The sequence below is a fragment of the Malaclemys terrapin genome, chromosome 1 (genome assembly GCF_027887155.1).
Source record: "Malaclemys terrapin pileata isolate rMalTer1 chromosome 1, rMalTer1.hap1, whole genome shotgun sequence".
Lineage (NCBI taxonomy): Eukaryota > Metazoa > Chordata > Testudines > Emydidae > Malaclemys > Malaclemys terrapin.
Window position 1 is genome coordinate 288,833,970 of NC_071505.1, and position 16,614 is coordinate 288,850,583.

The window sequence follows — 16,614 nt, forward strand, 5'->3', positions numbered from 1 at the left end:
TCCCTGACCACCACCACCCGCCTCCTTCTCTTGGGAGTGGTGGTTGTGGAACCCCCATCCCTAGGACAGTGCATCTCATGCCTTTCAATCGGTAGTGTCTCCTTTTTAAACTGGGGAAGAGAGGTTTTCTGTTCCCTGAAGCTGCTTGTAATGCCCTGCTTGGTGGAACAGGAAACCTGCCTACCCAAAAATTTTTAGAAGGATTTTTTTTATATATATTATTTATTTTACAGCACCCAAAATCCTTAGCTGGTGTACAACTGTTAGCTTCTTGAAAAGCTGAAAGTGAAAAGGCATCCACAGCAAAAAGATAGTAAAGGACTGAGACTTTTGTTTGGTAACTTGTTTCCATTTGCTAGGAGCCATGCATGGATCTGACCAGATGATTTTTAAATCACTTTTTTAATTATTCAGGATTTGTTCCCAAATCATCTTGACATGGCCAGTTTGTGACGAAAATAATTTCTGCCTGGGACCAATTTCAGGATGCAGAGCAGACCATTTTTTTGTACACTGAATAGGTGAAGGGGGGGGGGGAGATTTGTTAAGAAATTGTCTTAGTAGAAATACGTCCACAAGTGAATTGTTCCCTCATTGAACTCCAAGTAGAAACAGATAATGATTTATCTTTGTCGTGGTGTATGGTGTCTCACCAGCTTGTGTTTGTTTTTTTGTGTATATGTAATTTTCTCTCCCTCCCATTTTTTGTAACAATAGTGGGAAAAGTTAAGATAGTCTGTAGCATTCTTGCAAATTCTTCCACAATACAATACTGTAGAATTTAGAGAAAATTGCAAAGTACTTCTGCAGATTACTATCGATTTAGCCAAAGAGAATTCTATAATCTTGGTTAAAAAAGCAGCTTTAAAGGCACTGAGAAAAAAGTCATAGATGATATTAAAAATGTAGGAACTGGGCATTTAGGAGGCTTTCAAAAAAAAATTATATCCAAACTGTGAACTGCTTACTCATGCTGGTAAGGAGTTAGCACTTGAGTAGTAGTATTGAATTAAACTGTATTGCTTGCATGAGTAAGTGCTTCTCAATGTAAGCAACCGTTCCACAATCTGATCTTAATTCCTACTGTACAGCTAGTAGATAAAGCAGATAGGTTGCAGATTTGACTTTGAGTATGAGGAAATAAAAACATCTCTCTCCCTAAAAGGCTACCTGATCTTTTGGTCCAATCACAGATTTTAAGTAGAACTAAGTGAAAATTGTTATTTCTGTGATTTGGGAAGTTCTGATCTTTCAGTATTTGTAATTTGTCCCAAATTAGCACCCAAAAAAAAGTATTATAATTTTTCTCAAACAAAAAGTCCCCAAAAAATCATCCAGTATCCCCAAATTGAAATGTTTTAGTTTGCTGAAGTGACTTCATATGTTTTGTTACAAGTCAGTTCAATATCAAACTTCATCTCCCTATCATGTCATATTGCATCTTGAGAACTATCGTTCAGGTGCCTGGACCCCTTTTCTTCCGTATGGGCCAGGCACCCTGGCTGGACTACATCTCCAATGATGCACTCACAGTCATGTGACTCCCATGATGCACCTTAGTCAGAAGGAAGACTGCTATTCTGTCATGGGAAAATGTCATGTGGGACTAAGTCAAATGCCTTATAGAAGTTTTAAATATATTAGGGCAATAGTTGCCATAATCAGCCAAGCATGTCATCTCACCAAAAAAGATCTCAATATTGTCTAAAAAGATCTACTTTCCATAAAACCATGTTGATTGGCATTAATTATGCTACCATCTTTTAATTCTTTACTCATTGCATCCCCATATCAGCTTTTCCATTATTTCTCCTGGGATTGCCGTCAGGCTAACAAGCCTATAGTTTCCCTAGTTACCTTTTTAACCGTCTTAATATAGGCATAAGGTTAGCTTTTTTTCAGTCCTCTGTAACTTCCCCAGTCTTCCAAGATTTGTTAAAAATCAATATTAATGGTTTAGAGAGATACTCAGCCAATTCTTTTAACACTATTGGGTACAAGCTTTCTAGGCCTTGAGATTTAAAAATGTTTAACTTTAATAGCTGCTGCTTAACATCCTCCCTATTTACTGATGGAATAGAAAGTACTTTATCATCAGTGTAACATATCAAGACGCCATCATGTTTCTTTGTGCATATAGAACAGAAACATTTATTGACTACTGCTGCTTTTTTCTGGACTCACGTGATGATTTTACCATCTTTTTCTAGTATTATTAGTTTTGTGCTTGTTCCTGATAGCTTTAAATAACTCTTTCTTATTACCAGTAAAAGTAAGAAATAATTATTTCTTATTATTATCATTTCTTAACTCTAATGGCTATAGACTTAGTATCTTTAGCTTTCCTTATCAAATGTCTGCATTTTCTAACTGCTGATTTGTGCTCATTGCTATAATCTTTTCCATTTGTTAATTTTTTATTGCTTCCTTCACTTTTCCTGTTAACCAGGATGGATTTTAAACTCAAGGTGCCTTCTTTCACCCTGGAGAAATAGATGGGGCTATGCCAGGGGTCAGCAACCTCTGGCACACGGCTCGCCAGGGTAAGCACCCTGGCGGGCCAGGCCAGTTTGTTTACCTGCCGCATCTGCAGGTTCGGCCGATCGCAGCTCCCATTGGCCGTGGTTTGCCACTCCAGGCCAATGGGGGCAGCGGGAAGCCGCAACCAGCACATCCCTCGGCCCGCGTCGCTTCCGGCAGCCCCCATTGGCCTGGAGTGGCGAATCGCGGCCAGTGGGAGCCGCGATCAGCTGAAACTGCAGACGCGGCAGGTAAACAAACTGGCCTGGCCTGCCAGAGTGCTTATCCTGGCGAGCCACGTGCCAGAGGTTGCCGACCCCTGGGCTATGCACTTGTTTACAACTTCCCAAGAGCAGGTGAAACTCCCATCCAATCAACTTGATGACCAGAGCACCTGGGGTCATGTGAAGGTGCTGTAATTTGCTGCAGGTATAGATGAGTGGCAAAATTACTACCCTTACTCCCAGAGCAAGGAAGAAGAAGGTCAAGAATTGTGACTCAGGCTAGGTCTACACTACCTGCCTGAATCGGCGAGTAGAAATCGATCTCTCGGGGATCGAATTATCGCGTCTTGTCAGGACGCGACAATCGATCCCCGAATCGACGCGCTTACTACACCTGCGGAGGTAGGAGTAAGCGCCGTTGACGGGGAGCCGCGGAGGTCGATTTTGCCGCCGTCCTCACAGCGGGGTAAGTCGGCTCCGATACGTGGAATTCAGCTATGCTATTCGCGTAGCTGAATTTGCGTATCTTAAATCGAACCCCTCCCCCCCCCCCCCCCCTAGTGAAGACCTGTCCTCAGAAATGTGTCTGAGCCACAATACCTCAGTGGGCTAGTCTAGGGATGGTGCACTTATACCCCACCCTTTATTCAGGGCAGGGTCTACAATTATAATCTAGCTTTTGGAATACAGGATACATTTTTATTACAGGTGTCTAGAAAGTATATCTTCATTTGGCTATGAACGCTACCTGTTAAAATATAGAATTATCTCAAATATATGTGGTTTAAAATTTTAAATTATTTAACTGAAAGGGACTGAGCAGCTTTTCACTGTTGCTCTTTCTATAAAATATTATTTTCCAGTACCCAAACACAAATGGAATAATTTAAATCTAGTGATAGAATGATCAATGACTGTTATTATTTAATAGTGAAGGGGAGAATGTGAAGAACAATTGAGAAAACCAGTTCTCCTACCATCAAAGAACAGAAAGCAGATGTACAGGACTGAATTTCAGTCCTTTTCAGCTAAGAAATTCATGTAAGTATAAAAGGAAACTGTCTAAAGGGATTACATATTCACTATGCCACATAAACTATTAAAATATATTATCATATAGAGAGATATATTGTACATGATATTACAAAACACAAAAATTACCAAAAAAGGGGCTAACATATTTATGGTGTGTACATTTTATTTAATTATTTATAAAGCATGTGTTCATTGGCCAAGCACCTAGGCACACTTAGATCTTTAAAAATGTAATTAGCATGAAAAAATTAAAAACAGAATGCTATCAGCTGGCAGCAAAACAGACAATACCCAAATCAATTAACACACACCACAAAAAATACCTCCTTAAGAACACCATCCACAGCTATTTAGATACAAGGAGCTGATTCTCTTTACACTTTTACACTGGTGTAATTCCATTCCCTTTAGTGGAGTCACTCCTGATTTACACTGATTTACATGAGAGGAAAGTTGAGCTCCACGTATCTTCAATCCCAACAGGGGCTGCAGAGCAGCATTTAAAGTGGGATTGTTTCCTGCCCCTGAGGAGTGGGAGACCCTGGAGGAGGGGAGAGCGAGCCCACCCCACATTCACCCTGCAGTGACTCCTGGCCTGGCTCCCTGCTCTAGCTCATTGGTTCTCGCCACAGTGTGCAGACAAGGCCATTCCCCTGCAATGCCCTCCCCCTTTCTGGCTCTGGTGCTGCCAGATTTCCTTCCTTGTGCTATGCTGTAGTGGGCCAAAAGTAGTCAGGCTTCAGCCCAGGTTTCCCTCCGCTCCAGCTCCATGGCCTATGACTCCAAATCCCTAATGAAGCAAAACCCTACTTATTCAGATACACCTTGTATCTTGCGTGGAAATTCAGGATTGAAATAATTTGGTGGATCTCAGTTGTTGGGAGGCTATGTACCAGAAGGGGAGAAGAGGAAAGGAAGTCTTTAAGGAAGCCCAAATCAAGAGCACAAAGGGCTTTGTAAATGAACCTTCTGAAAGCAAATAAGACATGCAGCACATGGCTCACTGGTGTAATAAGCTGAATTCAGCAACCAATTCCAAGCAAGCAGTCTGCCATATTTTGTTCTAGCTGCCGTTTCTGGATGCAATCCAGTGGCAGAAAAAAATATCACATTTTCCTTGTTAATTGCAAATGAAAAACATGACCAGTTGGCATAGCTGCTATTTCAGATTCCAGGGACATAGAAGAGTCCAAGAGAGCCGGAAGTATGAGAGAGGGAGAGGTTGCAGAAGAGGCAGAGTGCAGTTGGAGAAGCAATATGAGAGGGATTCCACCAAGTTCTGAGAGATGAAGGGAGCAGGAGATGAAAAGGTTGGTGTGGTGGCACATTCCAGGGGAACAGGAGAAGAAGAGAAGACTATGGTAATGATGAGCTCTGAAAGGAAGAGGGGCCTTGTCCTCACTACCAAGTTTTGTCGACAAAAACTGCCTCTTGTCAACCAAACAGTGAATGTGTACACACTGCGATGCAACTTTTGTTGGGAAAAATGCCCGGTTTTGGCAACAAAATACAACCACCCCAATGAGAGACATGCATCTTTTTCCTCTACATTTTTCTCGACAAAGTGCCAATGTAGACACCACGCTTGATTTCATTGCTTTAATTCGCCTCCAGGAGGTGTCCCACAATGCCCATCATGACCGCTCTGGTCAGCAGTTTGAACTCCACTGCCCTGCAGCCAGAAAAACAACTATCTACCCCTCCCACTTAGAAGCCCCAGGTATTTTTGAAATTCCATTTCCTGCTGGCTCAGCATGGAGAGGTCTTATCGGATCTTCCCAGGTGACCATGGTGGGTTATCGCACCAAACGCTCTCCCGCTTGGACCAATGCGGAGCTGTTGGATCTGATCAGTATATGGGGAGAGGAGGCTGTGCAGTCCCAGCTGCGCTTGAGATGTAGGAGTTGCCATTCCTATGGGCACATTTCTCAAGGCTTGTGTGAAAAGGGCTATGATCGGGACACACTGCAGTGCAGAGCGAAGATAAAGGAGCTGAGGCAGGCATACCATAAGGCGAGGGAGGCAAACCATCACTTCAGTGCTTCACCTAAGACCTGCTGGTTTTATAAGTAGCTGGGCGCTATCCTTGGTGGCGACCCCACCTCCACCACCAAGAGTCCCGTGGATACTTCAGTAGAAAGAGGATGAAGTTATTGATGAAGAGGTGGAGGTAGACAACGACTTGTAGCTCCAGTGCTGGCAGCCAGGAACTGTTCTACACTCCAGAGAGATCTAGCCAGTCTCAGCAGTTGCTTTCTGGCGAGCAAGAAGCAGAAGAGATGCCTGGTAAGTGGCTGTGGTTTGTGTAGTGTGGAGGTGGGTTCAGGGTATAGAAATGTGGGAGGCTGGCTGTGTTTCTGTATGCTGGACATTTCCCTGTGTAGCTAATTGGTACGGTAGAACAGGGTGTTGATGCATGCCGAGATCTCACCAGAATCCTCCAGAGAAATCTCCAAGAAAGTTTTCTGGAGGTACTCGGCAATCCTCTGCTGAAGGTTCCATGGCAGACCAGCTTTGTTCCTTCCCCCTTCCTCTGTAGGAAACTTTCCCATGCCATTCGGCAATCCTTATGCAGGGAGCAAAGCGGCACAAAGGTGAGCAGCTTAGGGAGTAGGGTGGAAGCCACAAGCATGGAGTAAATGTGCCCTCGTTTCCATGCTTACCCTTAACAGTGAGATATCTGCTAGAATGACCCCTGCCTGTGGAAAAGTGTGGGAGAATTTTAGAATTTTTCCCCTAGTATGTTGCACCACGACCCTTACAAAGAGTGTATACTCTTTTCCCCATGTAGAGTGCCTGCCCCCCCGCCAACACTTACATACTGTGGGTGTTCGCAGAGATGTGTGCCTGGCAAGCGTCAGTGAGAAAGTGATTGCTATGTTGCAAAAGGTGTATTTAACTGAAATGTTTCAATGCTATATGCGAATTTAACAATCCCGCTTCTGTGCATTGTCCCCTGTGCTTCAGCAGATGTGGCCTTCAGAACACCCCACGCACCCCGGCCAAGCATCTCTGCCAGATAAGCAAGCACCCAAGATGCAGCAAATAAGACACAATCTGGGAGGTACTGCAGTGCTCCAATACAGAAAATAGGGAATGCAAGGAGTGTTGGGAAGCTGAACATCAGGACAGAAAAGAGAATCAGGAGTTTGTTAAGGACGCACCTGAGCAGATGATTAAAGTAATGGAGGACCAAAAGCAGATGCTGAAGTCCTTAATAATGCTGCAGACTGAGCAGATCCGTGCCCGCCCTCCCCTGCGGCACATTCAGAACTCTTTTCCGTGCCCCCCCAAACTACAAACGCACATTCCTTTGCACCGTCCAGGACTCTCGGTTTCCCCTTCATTCCACCCCCTCAGACAACTTTCACAATGATAGCTGGACCTACGCATAGTTGTGAAAGTCTGCCCTTCCCTGGTTCCTCCTTTCCCACTGAGCATGTGTGTGTTTGTGTGTGCTGTTTAGGGTGACCAGATGTCCCGATTTTATAGGGATAGTCCTGATTTTGGAGGCTTTTTCTTATATAGACACTTATTACCCCTCACTCCAGTCCCAATTTTTTACACTTGTTATCTGGTCACCCTAGTGCTGTTTCTTGTGCAATAAAAGCAAAGTTTTCGAATGGTAACTCATCTTTACTGGTTTTCTACAAATTGAGATCGCAGGCACTACCAATACACGCACAGGCATTTTAATCATTTGCTTACTGGAATGTAAGCCACAAAATGTCACCATTGCTTCCTAGGAAAACTACATGTAATGTAACATTGAAGCACCAATCACAGAGATATACATTAGTGATTGCCTCAAAGCCTCGCTGATTCGAATTGCCCCGCTCTGGACTCCTCTGATAGCTCTGGTATCTGTCTGCTCAAAATCAGCAATCAAGCGGTCTGCCTCAGCACTCCACCCCTGAGTAAACCTTTTACCCTTGACTTCACAGAAATTATGCAACGTACAGCACGCATCTATGACCATGCGAATATTATCCTCATTAAGGTCTAACCTGCCATAAAGGCATTGTCAGCGTGCCTTTAATCTGCCAAAAGCACATTCAACTGTCATCCAGCACCTATTCTGCCTGTTGTTGAACTGCTCCTTACTGCTGTCCAGGTGTACCCTAAGTGTTCTCCATTATGAGGTCTAGGAGGCAGACAAAATGTCATCCAGTCAGAGATCAGTTTACCTCATGGTACTTATGCATAACTTTCATTAGGATCAATGGAAATTACATTGGTTTAACACCATTAAAAAGTCAATAGTTGCCACACTTGTATATGAGCTAGTGTAATTATTTCCCATTCAGAATATACAGAAATACTGATATGTCACATAACACTAACTGCTATTAAATCACTGCTCTTTTAAATGGTGAACACTCTGTACCCACTCTGGTTCAAAGAAACATAGGCCAGATTCTCCCCTCAGTTACACCTAGTTACAGACCTGAAAACTAAGGGCAGAATTTGGTATGAGTATTTCCAGCACTGAAAAATCCAATTCCACACTCCTTACAAAGACTGTTAACAAAGTGATTTGTGTATTAGTTTTTTGACCAAATTCTAGTTTATTAGTATTCATAAGTCTGTAGGAAGTATTTTACCTTTGTCAAACATTTTTCAATGCCACAACATTTAGAAATCTACAAGAAACATCAACTTTCCACAATATATTATTGCTGGAAGACAAAACACATCACTGAATCAATTTGCTCCGAACTGTTACTATGACCTGTATTATAGCTTCAAACATTAGGCTCCAGATAGACACAAGTAATATTTCCAATGATAGGATGGCTGCCTTCCTCACCAAGAATGTTCTCAAGGAGACAGATAATAGGGTTCCTTGGCACAATAGTTTAAGATCTTCTTAGAGTCACAAATATTATTTTTGTCATCAGTGAGAACGTAAGTGGGAGAATATGGTTGTGGCTTGCAATGACAATAGCCATGGGAAGTCAGGGTTAAAAACAAGGTATTTTACAAAGCAAGAAAAGGGTAGATTTGCCTCTCTTGTCACATTACACAACTAGCAACAGATCTAACAACTTGGGCTTAAGAATCAGGCATTGGTAATAGAAGTTTGCTACTATTTTGACAAAGGATCCTGCTCAAAGAACTTAAGAACAAAACTAAGTAACTATGCAGTATTTTCCTCTACTTTCTAAAAAAAGAAAAAAATCATGACTAAAGTAAACCAAACACCACAACCAACTAGCAGCTGGCACTTTATGGTACATACAGTGAGATGGCCAGTGAGGCAACTGCACAAGTAACAGATTTATTTTATGTCTTTGGTATAGTGACAACTAATTAAGTCAGAGAACCTGAGAGAGAGAAAGAGCTAGTTCATTGAACCAAGTACAACCAAACTGGAACTGGAATGACAACTTAAAATTAGTAGATATATGTTTAGGGCAATGTACAATATTTTTAAAAAAAATCTGTTTCTGTGATAAATGATATGACAAAAATAAAGCTAATTTCTCTGTGGTTCATTGTGGGAATCGACTGAAAAAAAAGTCAAGTTATGGACTGCCTTCCTCAAGAATGAGAGGATTACTGTATCGTTGCTATAGATTTACTTCCTATGCCATTTTTCTTTTACAGGAGAAACTAGGAGGCCTTTGTTGACTGGAGAATTAAATATATTTCCTCATCTCTGAAGCGGATTCATTTGTCTACCTTTTCTTTTGCTCCTCTTTTCATTCCTTCCTGTATTCATTTTTCTGTAAATCTTTATCCTTCCCTTACACTGCCTTCATAGGCATAATCATTTAAAAAAAAATAATAATCCTCATTTAGAGGCTGATCCAAACTCCATTAATTCAATGTTTAGTGTTCCCACTGACTTCTATGGGCTTTGAATCAGACCCTTAGTGTTAGATGTTGTTTTTAAGCCCCACTTGAGCACAGTGCAGCTCAACCCAAGTGCTTAAATATGTGTCTAATTTAATTTAGAGAACCAAAGCGATACAACACATGAAAAGGAAGTGCGGAGCATGTTTGCAAGGTTTTGATATTGTCTACTACAGGGGTCGGCAACGTTCGGCATGCGGCTCGCCAGGGTAAGCACCCTAGCGGGCCGGGCCAATTTATTTACCTGCTGACGTGGCAGGTTCAGCCGATCGTGGCCCCCCACTGCTGCGGTTCACCGTCCCGGGCCAATGGGGGCAGCGAGAAGCGGCGCGGGCTGAGGGATGTGCTGGCCGCGGCTTCCCGCTGCCCCCATTGGCCCGGGACGGCGAACCGCGGCCAGTGGGGGCCGCAATCGGACGAACCTGCCACGTCAGCAGGTAAATAAACTGGCCCAGCCAGCTAGGGTGCTTACCCTGGCGAACCGCGTGCTGAACGTTGCCGACCCCTGGTCTACTACATGTACGTTTCATTGCATGTAGTGAATGTGACTGATAATATTTGTTTAATTGAGTCCATGGATGTTGAGTGATATTTTTAGCACCTAGAACTGGTTGATCGGATCCAGTCTAATGAGAATATTTCTGATCTCAGAAAAATTAACTGGGATCATGTGGGCAGATAAAAAACAAACTGGGGAAACATTTTGTACCAACAAAATGTTAATGCAGCCTCAGACTTGCATAGTGCCCTCCCTGTGCTCTGGAACCCTCCTTTAGGGAAACTCCAGTGCAGTGGTGGGCAACCTGCGTCCCATCAGGGTAATCCACTGGTGGGCCACCAGACAGTTTGTTTACATTTGCACGGCCGCCCGTAGCTCCCAGAAGCTGTGGTTCGCCATTCCCAGCCAATGTAAACAAACTGTCTGGCGGCCCGCCAGCAGATTACCCTGACGGGCTGCATGCAGCCCCCGGGTTGCAGGTTGCACACCACTGCTCCAGTGTCATACTAACATGGAAAGCCTTGGCAATGCACGTCTATTGGAGCCATACTACCAAGAACTGGATGGGGTTACCTGGGGACACAAGAGCCTGGAGGATCTGGGAGCTGAATCCCTTTCTACTTCTGCAGAAATTCAATTTCTTCACTGCAATGACCCCTACCATGGGAAAATCCACAGGAGGGAGAGATCTGGCAGACACTAAGACAACAGAAAAAGATTCAGATACAGTAGGAAACTGAATACATTATTTGAGCTTCTTCTCTACTAGTTCCCAGACTGGTCTCTGTACAGTGAAACCATTTCAAAATGACATCACATTTGAAAGAAAAAATGAGGTCGATTCTATCACCCTTTAAACAAAAATCAAAGCAATAAATAAAAGCAAATGTCTCTCACTCTATTTTATGCACAAACCTATTCACAGAGTTATAGTTAAGGGATTTTTAAAAGTTTGCAATTCTCATTATCAGCAATGATTAAACATGGATGGTTAACCCTGGAGATGAATTTGAAAAGAATGCTAAAGCAGTGAACGTTTGCCTCCAGATAATCATGCCTAGAAAACAGAGTGTAAAGAATATTTGTATACATTCCAAGTAATTCCAAACCGTACAATTTTTGCCTGGCATAGTTATCCACTTGTTCAATGCTTCACTAACAACTTATTTCTAATTTAGCAGTATTGACAAATAGAAATGTTCTATATTTGGCTGAATATTTTCAGTTTTCAGAGGAAAATCATTTTGGTGAAAAAATGTTTTGACCAGCCCTACTTGTAACTGTTTCTCCCAACTTGGCTACAATTGTACTATTCCCACACCTTTGAATTTGTCTTAAGAAATACATATGTTATTCAGTGAATATCTAGGTTAGTGAGGTTGGTGTCCACCAGTAAGATGAATACAAATAATACAATTACATTTCTCAATTTTGTAGAAATCAGTCTCAATATTAGTGGCTTTCAATCTGAACAGAACTGTATAGTGATTTTTTTCCTTCTCCAAATAACTGACTGTAAAAAGAAAAATCACCTTGTGTAGGCATATGTCAGCACAGCTAGCAGGTAGTCAGACTCAGTTCCACAGAAATGCTCTGATATATCTGATATATGAATGACACTAGGTTGCGGTAAAGAATAAACAGAGTACTACTCATGACCTGTGTCTGTGTTTTGCTAAGAGATGTAAAGACAAATGTAATAGTTTTGGCCCTGGTACATATTGTACTCAAGACATGGTGTTGGTTATTCCATAGCTCATATTAGTGATAACCTGTCCATATTGTCTTTGTAGGAAGAGGAAGAGTTATGCCAATATTCTCACAAATGCTATTTCTGCCCCTGCAGAGCTCAACATTTTCTGGGCAGCGACATGTGAAGACTCAGAAGTACGCTTACTGTTCTGACATAAGTTGTCATGCAGTCATATTGTTCACGTTGGCCAACTATAAAGTCAAAAATTGCACAGGAAGCAAAAAAAAAAAAAAAAAAGAAAAGCCATGAATGGTAGTCAAAAGAACATTTTTTAGGATGTTGGTGAAGGTCAATTTTTTTCTTAGGACCCAGGTGAATCAAATTCTTCAAGATATCCATTTTAGATGCATATATTGACATTTTCAGAAAGAAAGAAAGAAAAAAAGAAAGAAAGAAAGATATTCTGATCTCAAAATAAGTTACTGCAGTAAGGATTGTTGAAATTGATTGAACACAGCAAAACTAGCATTGCAAACAAATATTTGTATTCTGAAAAGCAGATAATTTCAGCCACGTGTGTGGCACTTTATGTTCACTATTTCCTCACATATCCCTACATGAAGCTGTTCGCATTTCACTGTTAATAATTAATTATATTCCTGTTTAATAATTTTCAGTCTCCCAATCAAGGAACTGAGACAATACCTTGCAACTTAGTCACTGTCACACATCATGAATAAGGAACAGTCAAAGTGAATAGTTTGCCAATATCTTTGGGGTGAAAATTGTTCACCCAATGTTTTTGGAGAATACACGTGAAAAACAAAAAGCACGGGCAGAAGCCAGGATAAGTTCAAAAATTATCTATGAGCAGGAAGAAATAGTGATTTTCTTCAGATAACATATTCACAATAAATAATTTGACCAGCTCTTTTCATTGCTAATAAAACAAATACTTCATTATATTAAACTAGGTCTGATCCTTCTCCTCTTACACACATGCTGATCACTACTCACACAAAAAATAATATTGACTTCAGCCCATAGACTGGGGAGGAGCAGCAAATGCTGCAGCCCATACAGTGCCTACAGATTCAGGAGTGGATTTCACCTCCCAAAGCATGCACACACACACACACACTTCAGGCTTTGGGCAGATGAAGTAAATTTCACAGAGTGAATGATGCATTTTTTAATTATGTAAGTGTCTGATGACTTCAAAGATGTGTTAGATAAAAAGAATAACTAAATGATGATCTCTAAACATTAGAGAACATTTTCTCACTGGAAGATGAAATAGCATCAGCTTTCTATTTATCTTTTCATTTATATCTTATGATCACTCTTACATAAAATCTATGTCTCTTATAGATTCCTGATTGAAGTTGTTAATTTATTAGTATTTTGTGGCATATGTTTTGCACATCCATACCAAGCACCTTTCCATGGTACTTTTATCATTGGATGTCATGTTTACACACTCAATATGTGATGGAAGTTTTGTTATTGTCTCTCTCACACACACACGTCACCTACTGTTAATTCTTATTTTATTAAATTAGATTTTTCTGGCTTTCTGAAAGGGAAACTGAAAATTGTAAATTGTGTATATTTTTTAGTAATTTCTGGACAGTAATTGAGCATTTTTGTCCATTGTCTTAGTATTTATAAATATATAAATAAAATACTCAAATACCCATCCTAAGGTTCCATGTTTATTGCTTTTCAGTGACTCAATATCAGACAATCTACAAATAAAGATGATATTAGATCTCTAACTGCCAGCCCTGTAACTCACCTTGAGGCCTGAAAGTTGGTCTGTGTTTTGTTTTTTTTTATTTCCAGAGTTGCACATCACCACCAGTAATATATATTCTACAAATGGAATTTAGTGAACACGACTGTGGCTGCACGAACAGGAATATAATCCAGCTCCATTTCTGTCAGCAGGGTTGGCTCCACAGTACTAATAATATTAATTAAAAACAGAAAAAAATATTTTATTCCACAAAGTAAGGCGATAAGAAGAGGACATTGATATAAGAACCTAAATGTAGATTTACACGTAGACACCCAAATTAGCATGTTTTGGCCTTAGTGATTTACACAAGGCCACAAAGGAAATCAGAATCAGAACCAGCATTAGAATTCAATTCTACTCCTCGGCCCAATCCATTAAATGACCTTGTCTTCAACACATTCTTTTGAGATGAGCTGAGTGAAGATTTTTCCAGATGGGATCAACCATTATTTGAAAGAAAGATGTTACAGTATTACAGTCCCAAATGCTCGCATGACAATAATATTACTGCAGTGTTTTGATTCTTTACTGCGGAATATTGTCTTTGGAAGAGATTTGTCTATATGGACATTCTTGAGTTTAAATTGCTTTAAGGATACAGTTAAACAGCATCATAACAGGGGGAGGTAGGGGTTATGAGTATTAATAATGAATACTTGTAACAGCTAAAGCTGCCTGCTGCATCAGAGTAGCTGGCTCAGAAAGTGCTAAATTAATGACCTGCATCCAATGCACTATGTCCCTCATGAGCTGGAGAAGTTTGTTCTCTGGTGTACCCTGGAGTATTTTCTAGTGGTGTGAAGAGAGGCATAAATTTTACAGGCATTATGTCCTTCTCATAAAATGCCTGAACTACTTCGTTTTTGTCTGAGCAATGATGCAAGACAGAGGAAACTGGCCAGTTATAATGCATATGGAATCACTTTGAAAGAAATCTCTATTTCACATAACTTTGTTATGTCTGAGATTCTACATTTAAGAGGCATCCAGCCATTCTTTGTAAATGTTGATGATAAGCTCAGTTCTGGCAGTTATTCTGAGGTGGGAATATGAAGATTTAGGATGGCCCAAATGAATTTCATGAATATTTTGAAGACTGTAGGAACTATCAGTAGCAATGTCAAAGGATCTCAGGGACCAGAAAACGTAAAGAACTATTAAGTTCTGTCTTAATATCGGAAGTTGAAACTTTGTTAAGAAATGTAAAAGAGATGCTGTTCTTGCATCACTATTATCGTTATTATTAATTATGTAAACATCTGCTGGAACAAAGGGGCTTCTTTTTAAATATCAGGATGTTATTAACTATTTTAAAGGCCCTTTGGAGTATATCAATTACATTCTCCTATGTTTCTATTTTCTCAGTCTCAGTTTTACAATGAAAATCCTAAACTCTTCTAGAGTAAGTGGAATTTAAGACAGGGTGCTGGTCATATGTTTTTTTCAACTAGGAACACCATAATTGGGAAACCAGATTAGTCACTAGTTTTTAATCTTTCCTTAGGACAATAGTAAAAAGCACCCAATGCTTCAGAGGAGGGCAAACACTTTAACCCCCAATATTCACCTAATACATTGTGCAATACTATATACAAGGGTGGAGGAAAGCATCCTTAAACCTGGATATAACAGGTTTGAATAATGAAATAATGAAAAAAAAAACAGACTATGGGCAAGATTCCAATGCATTTGATTACACTAAACAGAAATTTACTTGAAGAATAATCCTATTGACTTCAGTGGGACCACTCACAGAATAAAGTACTACACAATATGATCAGGGGTATCAGAATATGGCTCTAATATATAAGTAAATAAACAGTTCAAATGGATGTAGTGCTATTCATAGGGTTATAATATTTGTGAATAGTCAGAAAACAGCAGAGAATTCATGAAATCCCATATACTGTACCATTTTGTGGCAGATTTACATTATATATTTGTAACATTCATCATTAACTATTCCTTCCTTATTGTCTCCTTCCTTTTTCCATTAGACTGCTGAAAATGGCTATGAGTGAGGAAACAAAGGGAGAAGAGGAGAGAACAACCAAAAACTTAAAAGATTTTGCATTTTGTTTGATCAGAAATTCAAAAAAGTCTAACCCCTGCCTCCTCCCCCTCAAAAAAAATATCCATTAAAATGCTAATTTTATAAAAAGGTCAGTTTTCATTTTTTTTAAAAAGTTTGTAGCAATTCTTTTTTTGACAAGCTCTAATGAATAAGTTTGTGCACAGTTAGCTAACAGCTGGTAGTTTGAAATTATTAGGTCAAACTCTTTGGTGAATACTTACAAATGCTGAATATATTTACAGCTAACAAGACTGGTTTGTAAGTGACTTGCAAATGCAAAAAGCCAAGACTTGTCATATTTTAGTTTGATGAATACTATTGGAGCAAGTCAGATAAACTTCAATATACTATTCTTAATTCAAATAGTTCTTTTCTTTTCTTTTTTTCCATTCATCAGGAGGCAATGGTTCTTTGCAGTATCTTATAAAGCATTCCCTTATGAACAGGAAAATGCACACCTAAAAGCTAAGGTCTTTGTCCTGGTTCTTTGCTCAGATAAACCTCCAGTTGAAGCTTATTATTATTTAAATAGCAGTGGCAGCTAGATGTCCCAGTCAAGATTGGGACCTTATTGTTCTATACACTGTACACATATATAGTAAGAGGCAGTCCTTGCCCTAAAGAGCTTACGGTCTAAATAGGTAAAACAGCCAAAGGAAGTATTATTAACCTCATTTCAGATTGGAGATTGAGGCATAAAGGATTTACCCAAGATCACCCAGGAAGTCAGTGGCAGGGCTAAGAATTGTATCCAAATACTCTGAGTGCTAATCCAGTATCTTAACCACAAGTCCATCCTTCATCTCCATGGGACTTTTTGTCTGTTTAAGGAGCATAGTAGGATTTGGCCCCAAAGATCATAAAAGTGACTTCTCTTTCAAATTCACAGTGGCTTGAACTCCATCTTCA